General features: G+C 38.7%; 1 protein-coding gene across 4 annotated transcripts in view; it reads right to left on the reverse strand.

Annotated features, from left to right (window-relative positions):
- ALA2 (aminophospholipid ATPase 2) overlaps positions 1-12,660 on the reverse strand; it is a 274,747-nt gene that overhangs the window by 106,140 nt on the left and 155,947 nt on the right. The window lies entirely within an intron of this gene.

Here is a 12,660-nt window from a genome sequence, read left to right on the forward strand (position 1 = left end):
TGTGAGTGCCAGCAGCATTGGGTCTGTTGTCATCACTTCCCTACTGTCCCTTCCTGTGTCCTCCGTTACTTTAAAAAACGGTGTATGATTCAAAATGGTCATCCGTAACTGGGGCATTGTGAGAAGGAGGTCATTTATCTTGACCGGTATCTCCGTTTGTAAGATCTGTCATACAATGTTTTAATCTGTGAAGTTCCTTGCCAAGGTGCCGATGATGTCCTTCAACTGAGATGTCCCCGCCGACAATGCCTTTGCAATTTCTGCCTGCGCTTCCCCCAATTTTCTCTTTTCCTCCGCTTGCCTCCGTGTAATTGCCAGAACCTCCTCTACATCCGTGTCGACAGTGATTAAATTTACTCTAGACTTTGGACACTTGGAATCTTCGTGATCGCCGGGTCCGCACCATCTGCATAATAATTTTGGTGTGTTTGCCGCTGTGCAATCCCGCGCAAAATGACCCCACAAATTACATGCTTGGCATTGAACGATTGGCCGTTCGTTTGCATCATACTGAGTTCGACTTCAGCTCCCATTATTATTGTTATTGTTTGCATTGTTGTTATTTTGCCCTCTACTATTATTCCTGTACCCTCCGGATGTGGCACCATCAATGTTTGCATTTCTGTTACTGCCCGACGGGGAAGCCTGCTGCGTAAGAAGCACCTACGGAGATCCTCTTGTTTTCATGTTAAAGGGATAGTCCTTTGTCGAATGGCCCATGATCTGACAGATGTCACAAAATTGGTTCTTTGGACACGATCCTTTAGTATGACCATTGGTCTTACACTCTGTGCACCACAGCTCACTGCCTTTTGGCTCCTTCTGCATGCTTTTAAACTCCTTCATCATGCGAACCATATCCTTCTGTAGGGCACGAACCTTCTTGCTGCTGCCTTCGTCGTCGCTGCTATCATCTCTGGCAGGCTCATCGTCATCAAAATCAGAGGAGCTAGTTTTCTTCTTCTTTGTCTTTTGCTCACTTTCAAGGTCCAGTGCTCTATTATACGCGTCCACATATGACGATGGTGGCACAATTTTCATTTTCCTCCACAACTTTGAGCGTAGACCGTCCACGAACCATCTTTTCTGCAATCCATCCACCGGCTTGCTTTCCATTTTGTTTATTAAGTCTTTTAATCTCCTGGTGTAGACACAGACAGTTTCGTGCTTCCCCTGTTTGGTATTGAAAATCTCTGCTACGATTTCATTATCATCCCGCAAGAGTTTAAATTCCGCCAGGAACTCCTTTTTAATGTTATCCCGGCTATTTAGCTTTTGTGGATCCGTATCCGAAAACCAATCAATCGCCACACCCCATAGGGTTGCCGAAAATTGCCTGACCCATTTGTTGGCATCTGTGATTCCGTCTGCCCGCCAGATCGTCTCACATGTCTTACAATGTCGGATGGGGTCGGCGGTACCATCGCCTTCAAACTTCGGCAGCTTTTCTTTGGGTCCCGCCATCACAACACTGGAGGTCTGCACTCGCACACCGGAGGTCTGCACTCCTACACCGGCGATCGGCACTCCCACACCAACAATCTGAACTCCCACAACGTCGGTCTGCACTCCCACACCGGCAATCTGAACTCCCACACCGGCAGTCTGCACTCCCGCACCGGAGGTGTCGACAGCTACGAACCTTGGTGAAGAAGAAGGATCTTCAAAAGTTGTTTCCTGCGGAAGTCTATCCCAGAAGAAGAGGTCACTCCACGCTCGTGCTACCTCGGCACTGCGAGCCGTGCGAGTTGATGCTCTTCTGTCTGAATTTTCCTCCGTCGACGAACACAAATTCAAGAACTCCTCCCGTGCTTTTTCCACCAATTCCACCCGCTGCCGAGTCTCCTCCAACAATTCTTCGACGCTCCGATTTCCGTTGGCAATCTTCTGAAATCTCCGTCGACGTTCGGCTTGCTATGCCAAAATTAAATTCTCTTGCGCAGTACGGGTTCCATCTTTTTCCTTGACCTTATTCTGATCTTTGTTAAGCTGATTTCGCATTAATCTTCATTCCTCCCACCTTCCAGATTCATAAGGCAACGGCGCCAAATGTTTACCATACTAGTAAAGAAATCAACGCATACAGACAATGGAACAAAATAGCAGAATTATATTCGCATATGCCAGAACATACATTAGGCTTCATAATATTCGCAATAGTAGATGATTGATGCTTTACAATGATCCCAAACGGGATATAAATACTACCGCCAAACCTTCCCGAAGGAGTCCGTCGGCCACAACATTACATCCGCTACAAACTATTTACCCATCGGCTACAAAATACAAAACACCGATGACAGCCAATCCGTCGGCTATAGAAACACCGCCGGAACCATCCAGTCGGCTAACATGGCTGAAGTGAAAACCAACTTGCTAGCTAATTTCTTCCATAGACTAAGACAAAAATGGATGACAAATTTTGTGTTCCTAAAGAATAACAGAGCCACATGAGAGGCATCAGTTGACTTTTACATTGAATAATTGGATCATTTTCTAAAATCCATCAACTACAACGAAAATAGAGTTTGTACCTTCTTGCATTCTTGGCAGTCCTAAAACAAAATCCATGTTTACATGCACAATCTCTCTGATATTGATAAATGCTGATAAATTGTTAATAAGACTTTTCCCTTTTGTAAGATGATAAACACTATGAATCTGCAGTATGTGCTTGATATCCACTCTCAATCTTTAGCCAATAATAGCCCTCTTACAACTATGCCAATATTTTACCAGTTCGGAAATATTATGCAAGACCTCCACCATGTTTTTCCTCCAACCAAGTTTCCCTTTATTAAACCTTTGGGTAGAATTACATATAATCCTTATCATTTAAATAGTAAGCCTTCCTCAATGAAATACTCCAGCCATCAAGTTCTATACTATTACAAAAGATTCTTACTTGTTGCCCATACCTCCCTAAAATTGGATTCCTCCTCATATGGTTTTCACATGGTATCAAAACCAGCAACAGTTACTCTTGTCACATTTAGAAAAAGACACTACCTACTCAAACATCAGCTACACAATTTGATTTGACACCCCTATGCCTTACACCAAATGAATAAATATGCTATTGTTCACTTACCATGCCTGCTTACAAACAAGAATGCATAATAATCCTTGAAAAATATGTAACACTTGGGTACCAAATATTGCCTTCACTTCATGAGAGTTTTCATAATAGCATAAAATTCTTGGGCATAAGACACATCCTTTTACCCCTTCATACAGCTTCTCATCTTGGCTCAACGGTCTATCTTTGTTCCACTTGCATCACAATTTACATGGAAGACTTAACTGAAATCCGCAATGTTAATCTTACACTAGCCATTCACTTCTTCTTCAATAACTAAGAACATTTCTCTTCTACATACATACAACAATCCATTTGTATCCTTCCCTACCACCCTTCAATGTCTCCATGATAAGTGCACAAATATTGCTGAAATTTCTCATAAACTTCCAATAGAAGCTTGGTAATCCATAAAAACATACTTCTACGCAAGAGCCCATCAATTTCAAGACCATCCACAAACCATCTTGTGAAACAAAAAACACCAAGAACTACCTCGTTGAAATTGTGTTCTTTTAGTATTAACCAACAATAATTTATCTAACCAGTGAGTACTCACCAAAATTCTGAGTACTTGCAGATTTTCTTTAATTGCAAGATTTTCAAAGGTTTACTCTCATAGGAAGGGAGAGAAATTTGGCCCAGGAAAACTGCCAGTGTGGTAAACTTGTGTGCAGCCTCTGCAACAGTGAAAAGTGATTTTCACGTGCCTGGAACATAAGAAAAACATGGTAAAAATGCAATTTTGAGTCTACAAAACCCCTATTTTGCCCCTCTCCACAACAGAGAGCAGAAAGCACCAATTGAAGAGCATGTTGGGAAGATCTTTAAGGTGATTAGACGAAAAAAATTCCAGAATTTCAAATTTGCAACAGGTTAATTCTATTGTTTTCCTTTCCTCCTAAGCATTTAACAGTTTAATTGATTTCTAATATTTTTAGCATGTTAAAAAATTGAATTGAATTGATTAAATTTGTCTAAATTTGTAGACTGATTAAAACTTAGATTGATTACATTAAATTTTTCGAACAAAATCATTGCTCTCACTGTTGAATTTAAGTTTTAGAGTTAACAGATAGGATTTACTATTGTCATATTTTTATCAATTACGGATACAGATTAAAATTTACCAGTTTAGCATATTACAATTAACAAATTTTAAAAAATTTAAAGCAAATCACATGCAACTTCAAATTGATATATTTTTTAATCATTATTTTATATCATAAATTACAATGGCATCCAACTCTACATCTCGTTAGGACTTGGCAAGTGCAAGCCAGCACATTGGAAGGAGACCAAGGAGGCCATAACCCCACTTGGAAATATGGCACAATGGGACCATTGTGCAAGAAGATGCTAAGTAGAGGAATCAACTGCCTCAAATACAACATTGCAGGCATTCCTTCCCATGATGCCAAGCCATGTGAAGAAAACTTGAAAGAGATGAAACCAGACATGATGGCCCTTCCTGCAGCACAGATTGAAAAGAAATTGGAGAAGGTAAAGGCACAAGTAACCATAAAAAAAGTCATTGCTCCTAAGTTTTCAAGAGAATCTAATGTGCATACACAAGGAACTCTGGGTTCTAGTCACGGTCCAAGTGTACATCACCCAGTCTCCTCATCCAACTCAAGGAGAATGCTGTCACGGTGATTCTAAGCTATAAAATTATGTAATTTATTTATATTACAACCACCTTCCCTCCCATGTGTCAAGGAGTCCATATTGGGAGTGTTTCGTGATAGCAATGTAGCAGTGAGTAAAGCATACATGGTACCCATTCCCAGAGATTTAACTGGCAAGTTTCTCTAAGATTTTATTGAAATATGTAACAAACTGTGTCCGATCAAAAGAAGAAATGGCAAAAGTTTGGATGCACAATTCTTTCAGATGGGTGGATAAATGTAATGAACCACACTCTAAATCTTTTAGTGGCTTCAAATGTCTAGTTTGTTTTTAAGTCAATTGATGCCTCCAACAAAATAAAGAATCCAGAAAGCTTGAGTTTGTTGTTGAGAAGGTTGCTTAAGTGATGACATAGAAAATGATTCCATTTCAAAGTGAATCCTTTATTTTCAAACATTAAAAAGTAGTTTTTTGTTGTAAGTTGCAACTTAAATTCCCTTTCACTTTGTCCTTGATAGGCAATGAAGCTATCGGTGAGGGTTCTATGCATGGTGAATGGATACGAAAATGCAATAGTATATATTTATGAGGCCATGGATAAGGCCAAAGAGGCCATCCAAAACATTATAGGGAGGATGCAAATAGAATTGCCCTTATTTAGGAGGTCATTGATCAAGGGTGTAACAATCAGCCTCACTATCTCATCCCCAAGCTTTTCTTCTATAAAAGCTTCATGGATGCTAATTGAGAGTTTAGGTTGGACCTATTCATATGAATTGATTGAACAATACCTATCATTGACGTGAGCGACCTCATCATGTTTGAGTTGCAGAATTATAAGGCAACTAGGGGTAGGTTGTTTTCCATGCAATTAGCTGTATGAGGAAGACCCAACCAAAAACTATGTAACAAAAAGTTAGTTTTATATCTTCCAAGTAATAAATAACAATAGGTAATGTAGTTTTGTATATTTACAAAATCCTGAATATCTTATTGTAGATATTTGATGGAAAGATTGGGTTGGAATACCCCGAATCTGTAAAGGCTAGCCCTTCAAATTTTGTCCTCAGCCTTGTAGTGCTTCTCACAGTGAATACAACTAGAGTCATTTTTTATGTCATTCAGACAAGGGAACATAATACATTGACTCAACAATGTCTTGGTCTCTTTTTGTAGAATAAAACCTTCAACCCACACAAGAAAGGTGGAGGACCAATTTGAGGAGCTTATTGATATGGAGGATGTTGATCCCTACAATTACTAGACCATGTAGGATGATGAGTCCTCATTGTTTATAGAGGATGTCATTTCTAATTTTACGAAGCAAGTTGTGGATGATTGATGTAGGAGCATCAGCACATGCAGAGGTCCTTATGGAAGATAGGTGGATCAGAGGCAAAGAAGACTATGAACCAATAAATTGGCATGTGTCGAAGCCAATCATGGCCTTAGGAGGCATTGAGGATGGTAAAGATGTAATGAGGCCTGTTAAGGACCTTAGGATCTCAAATAATGAATTAAGGGAAGAAAGGACATATGAATTCAAATAAAGTCTTTAGGAGTCCTAAAAGGATTTAAGGCTTGTTAATTTGGTCTAGAGGACCTAATAGGCTAGTTGGCAAAGTTAAATAGTTGTTTTAAGCAATAAATTGTAAGTTGGGAAATTCAAATCTTTGAATTCCAATGGTTAGTACACTTTTGAAGGGAAAAGAGCATTAGGGAGTTTTATGCATAACCAAGCTTGGAAACCTATTCCAATCAGTTGGAGTAGTTGTTAGGGAGGTTTTTAAGATCCTTTGGAGGCATTGTACGGCAGGCACCATTGTGGAACATTCATTTTGTATGGACTGCGTATGAAAGATCAACAGAAACTCCATTTTGTTGATGAAATTTTGATGTCTTCTATTTAGCTTTGTGATCAGAAGTTGTTCTAGCATTACAGGATATTGTATTTGTATGAAGATTGATTGTACATGCTTTGAAGTCACTTGCTGATCCCTGGTCTTGCATATTAGTACAGACAGCATTAGGAATAGTGCTCTTTCTTTCTAATTTTTTATAAGAACTAATGATAGGATGATCATTCCATGAATGACATTGCTGATTCTCATGGAATGACTCATCCCTGACTTGTACCAAGATGTTCTATCACTGACATGTGCAGATGAGCATTTGTTGATGGTGATCACCAAAGAAGAAAGTGTGATTGGTGAATGGAAATGTAGGTAAGGAGCAGCAGTAGGAGTTTTAGCCATTGGAGGCTATTGTTTAATGATTGAAAGTGATTGAGCATGTTGAGAACAAGGTGAAACCACCTTTGTTTGATCCCAGGAGTGTGGGGACAGCATTGAATTAGAAAGCCCTAGTTTTGGAGGGTTTGGGGAAGCAATTTGGGGCTTTTCGCGTTGCAGACATTTTTTAGTCTAATTCACATTTTAGGCATTTTAGAGCCACAATATAGTGACAGAAGGGTTTGGTCCAAAGGAATCCTAGGTAAACCTTTTGATATGTTGAAGAATGGACAAATGGGTATCTGACAACCCAACAAGTGAACTTTGGGCTTTGGGAATGTTGGGAGGAAATCAAGGATCTTTATTGCTGGAGACCTAATAGGGGCGACTAGGCCTAGAAGGTCATTTGAAGAAATTAGAAGCGCTGGAGAGTTGGGAACTGTTTGAAATCCCAAGAATCCTTAAATCCAAGTTATTACCATCAAAATAAATCAACCCTAGCACTTGGAACCTTGTTGAGCAGTTCTTGTTAGGTTTTGAGGAGATTGGAGTACTTAAGGCCTTGGGAAACACTACTTAACTTTCACAAATTTATGAACTTGTAGTTGGGCCATCCATACACCACCCTTACCTCTGCATCAATGATGCGATCCCAGAAGAAGCAAGGGAGATTAGATTGGATGACATTAATATGGTAGATGAGGAATCATGCCCACAATTGAGTTTGAGAACCATACCCTCAATAACCCAAACTTTTCACTAACTTGTAGAAGAGGAAATTGCAAAAAACTTCGTAATTTTTTACTTGTCTGGACATAAAATTTATGATGAAAATTTGTTAAGACAATCATCATAAATTTATTATAGATATTAGTTGGCAACTAACTATTGTATCCAATATCCATCTTCGCATAGTGCAATTTAGTAATCCATATGTATTATGGAATCAAATTAAATAGAAAACACTTCCTCGTGGTTTATTAGACTCATTTGGTACATTTTATGATTGAATTTTTCTAAAAATGTGTTTTTAAAAAAAATTAATATTTCTAACATTGTCAAGCTATCACCAAGTCAAAATATTTCAGCCTAACAAGTTCCCTCTAACTCCAAGTTTTTGAACTACATGACTAAGAATTCTCCTATTATAAAAAAGCTTTTGAATACATCAAATGTTCCTCTTTTCTTCCACTAAAAGTCAATATAGCACCTAAACAAACAATCCCAAACTTATCAAGGAACAGTTTCAGCACTTTGTTCATCAACATTATGAATGTGTTCGGTGCATTTATAAAACCACATGGCATAACCAGCCACTGATATAAACCATCCTTCATAATGAATGCAAATTTTCGTTCATTTTCTTCTCTAATCCTTATCTACCCCACTCTTCAAAGCAATTTTCATAAAGTACCTAACTCCACCTAAACAATCCATTCAATCATCTGTTTGAATCCTTAAAAAAGACATTAATAATTGCATTAACAATGCACAATTGAATAGAATTTTACAAATGCTAAAAATATCATCGACTGAAAAGCAAGTTCTCTAAATAAAGACACATAAAAATAGACCAAACTAAGAAAACTCAAATAAAACCTAAATACCATTAACTAAGGCTCTAGAAGAACAAGATAAATTTAGAAAGAATCTAGAAAAATAATCTAATATCCTCCCTTAATGATCATTCTATCAACTACCTCATAGAAGATTACACATCTTATGGTCATAAATCCTTCTAAGCACATTATGTTGCTACCGAGACCCTCCCTGGATCTTCAAAATTTTAATAAACAAGAGTAGTCAGAAATAAAATAGAGAAGGTTGTCCCCTTCTTCAGAACAGTCTCCAAGAAGATAGAAGAGCCTGCCACTAACTCTCCCACTAACCCTACTAGAATTCACAAAACCTCTGTGTTAATTTTAAGATAGCTACATGTAATAGTATTTCCTGTAAAGTATGTATTTTCTAAAGGCAACGATCTCTTCTATTCATTATTATATAATTACATAATGACAACTATAATTATAATTAAGAATATATGTGTGTGTGTGTGTGTGTGTGTGTATGTATAATTAATATTTCTCATCTCATTTTATAATAACAATATTACACATAATATATATATTAGAGAATATATTTGTATATTCCGCAATGGTTCTGTCATGCAACTAAAGCTATCAAAACATCAACACTGCTAGGGAGTATAAACATATGTTTAAATATTACCTCAACGTAATATTAATTTGGCATGATTAGAAGATATCCACTATTTAGATATCTCATGATATCAAGAGTAATGGCCTCCTGAATGTCAAGTCACATAACATTCACCTAGTACTTGTTGATGTCAGTTTTGTACCACTACATAATATATAGCGATCGAATACTTGATAGAAAATATCAAACACTCAATCCCTCTCTTGAAAAGTAAATACTCATAAAGACATGAGAAAAACTCCAACGTTCCTTACACCTGTGGATACTAACTCAGTTACATCAATGTGATTTGTTGCTTAATCACGTAGGCGGCCTTAGGTTGTTCATTCAAGGATAACTTGGACTTTTGGTGTGATGGTGATAAATCTAGCTTTGTAAACTATATGAGTGCCATATGATGGTGATGGTGATGGTGATGGTGATGGTGATGGTGATGGTGATGGGGGGTGTGTCTACCAATGATACTTCTCCTAAATTCCTTCTCGATTGAGCTCCAACTACTAAACTACTTGCTTCTCTACTCCTACTCTTATAAATGGGAAGATTAGCAAACAGATGGGGATCGAATCTGATGAAAGCTTACCAACGGCTCTACCTCCATAGATGCAATGATTCGAGGGAAAAAGACTAGATTACCACGCAAGGCTTCCTAACAAGCCACTAGGATGCTAGTGGCCTAGTTTATAGATCCCTATCAAACATCCACTAATATCACCATACAACTATCCATCTACTCTTACTCTTGCTCAACAACTTTCTTGAAATAAAATCTACTTTAGCAACTTCAATGAAATCTAACTTTAACTATTGGAAGTAGAAACCATGTTCTTAATCACCATACAAGTCACAACAATGATAAAGAACCAACTTTGGTATTATCTTAGCAACAATTTTCTTCAACCCTTTACAAATGAGAGCAAATGGCCTTGTATAGGGGCCAAAATTGCAACCAACAATAGAGATTAAGAAGCAAAATAAACGATCCAAATCAAATCCTAGAAACCCTAATTAGGGTTGCCACCCCATTAGCCAGAAGACGCCACCTCAACAATGGACCAATGAAAAAAAGGAAAAGTGGCAACCAATGAGAAGGCACCAAAATGGTAACCAATCAGAATTAGACACCTAACCTAGCCAAGAAGGAGGAGAATTTGCCACTTGAGCTTACATCAAATGATCTTCTACTATAATTCTACCCTTTTTTTTTCATCTTTTTACCCAAAGCAATGAACTTGGCTAGCCTGTCGTTGACTTCCTTCATGGGAGGGCAAAGCGTGTGCCTCATCTTGAGCTTAGCTGAATTCATCATATTGCTTGCTGCTTGCAGCGTCTTCTCGTGATCCTTCTCATATTCTTTCGCATATCCGATAAAGGCACTCTGAGAGGCAAATGTGCCCAAATGTTTCTTCTTAATGGCAGCCTTCCCCAACTCATCCAATCTTGATCTAAATTTTGTGTCATTGACGTTCTCCTCTTTGATATTTTCAAAATCAAGTGCAACCCCAACATCGCTCAACATGGTTGATATGGAAATGTCAACACCTGGGCTGTGCTATGCAATCTCATTCCATATCTCTTCAAGTATCCTTAATCTGATGGTCAAGGGAACAAACCAAGACTCCACCGTGCTCATTCCTCCATCTACCAACTTGGTTCTTTCCAAATATCTCTCTAGTAGCTCGATAAATGCCTGTAGCCTGAAAATGGCTAAGTCCCTGATTGGAAGGAAATCTTTCCACTCCTCTTCAAATGTTCTAAATTTGTCTCTAATAGCCACCAATGACCTGAATGTCAAGATAAAGGAAGGCAAGAAATTTTGTCCATCTTGAATTATATCATGGATCCAAACTTTGACTTTGTGCAGCTGAGACGATATTTCTTCTATGTTGTTCCTGCTATCTTGTGGAAGGGTTGCCTGATGCAACTGTTGGATATGCTGGCAATCTCTCCAATATTTGTTCTCGGCCCCCAACTTTGCAATCTTTTTGTTTGCCTTCCTCAACCTTTCTCTGATTGAAACCATGCCTTCCTAGATCTCCTCACATTCCATGTCATTCGTGATTCTTCCCAAGTTATGCTCTACTATCTCATATTCCTAGGCTGCAATCTCATCTACTGCCTTGCCAACCTTTGGTATAGCAATCTGAACCTTTTGGTGACCCTCATCATCGCTCCCGATTACCTTTGCCACCGGTTTTGCAATCTGTTTCTGTTTTTGTTTCTCGCTATCATCTTTTTCTACTAACCTTTGAATATCTTCAACTATTTGGACAGTCACCACCTCGCCTCTTGGCATAAGCATTTGCCTTAACCATAGTGGTGCAGTGCATCTCCCCAAATCTGGATTCAGTTCAACTAGCAAAGCATCACCAACAACCTCAGGTGCCTAGTTTATTTCCTCAATATCAATTGGCCTATCCTCTTCTTCACTAGTGACTATCACATCATCTCCATGTTGGTTCTCCATGAGAGGAGAGTACTCAGTATTGTTGTTGTAACCACTTGACTTCAAATCAGAGCTCACCTCTGCCACGGCCCCTTGTCCACTTGTATTATCCTCTTGGCCTCTAGCCTCAATTATGCTCTCCCTTGACAATCTTGCATTCCATCCCTTTACTAGAGGTTCCTAATGTTCTTTACTTTCTCAACCTCCAACCCTCTTTTCTTTCTCTTAACTACTCTGTTGCTGGCTACTGCTTTCACCTTTATGTCCAACTAACTCTAATGGACCCTCCTCTGGTTTCATCTTCTCATAAGTAAGGCATAACTTCTAACCTTGTAATTGCCTTAACTTCTTATTGTAGCACAACTCGATGTATAGATCAAATGTCCTTGTAATTATCTCTAAGGAAGGATTCTGATGATCATCCCAATCCACTGGACCCAATTCTGTTCCCTCCACTATATCATAATCTTCTCTTAGCACATTTTCATCATCTTCTAGTTGATCAGGAATATCAAGGCCTCTCCATCTAATCGCCCTCATCATGTTCACTGACAATCTTGAGAAAGCTAGCTTTCTCACATGAAAATCATCCTGTGCGTTGGTCCAAAAATCTTCTATAGTAGGAACATGTTTAAATGTATTTCCGTGAGATGCCTTGATAAGACCATTAGGACCGAATCCTTGTCTTGCTCCATACCATCCTCAATGATACCATTCTAACTCTTTCTCCGCAGCTACAAAGGTGACTGGATTGGGGCAAGTATCATTGCCTATTCCAAATGAGAAGGTAATCCCTGTCTCACCTTTGAGTTTCATCATTTTGTCATAATGGTCAAGTTGCCTAGCCAACTCCATCAAAACTACCTTGTCGGGTGGGTACCTTGGAAGTCTCTTGGGACAAACTGTACTTCCTACTACTCTAATATATGTAAATTGTGTAAATTGGATGAACCAACTCCCATACCTCTTAGCTTTTGCTTCTACTTTCGATGAGAGCCTTCTAGCAGGTGTCCCTTGTAATATCCTTACCATCTTCATGGCAAAGGCATCATAAA

This window comes from Cupressus sempervirens, chromosome 8 (genome assembly GCF_028749045.1).
Source record: "Cupressus sempervirens isolate cs-2001-9-10 chromosome 8, ASM2874904v1, whole genome shotgun sequence".
NCBI classification, from domain to species: Eukaryota; Viridiplantae; Streptophyta; class Pinopsida; order Cupressales; family Cupressaceae; genus Cupressus; species Cupressus sempervirens.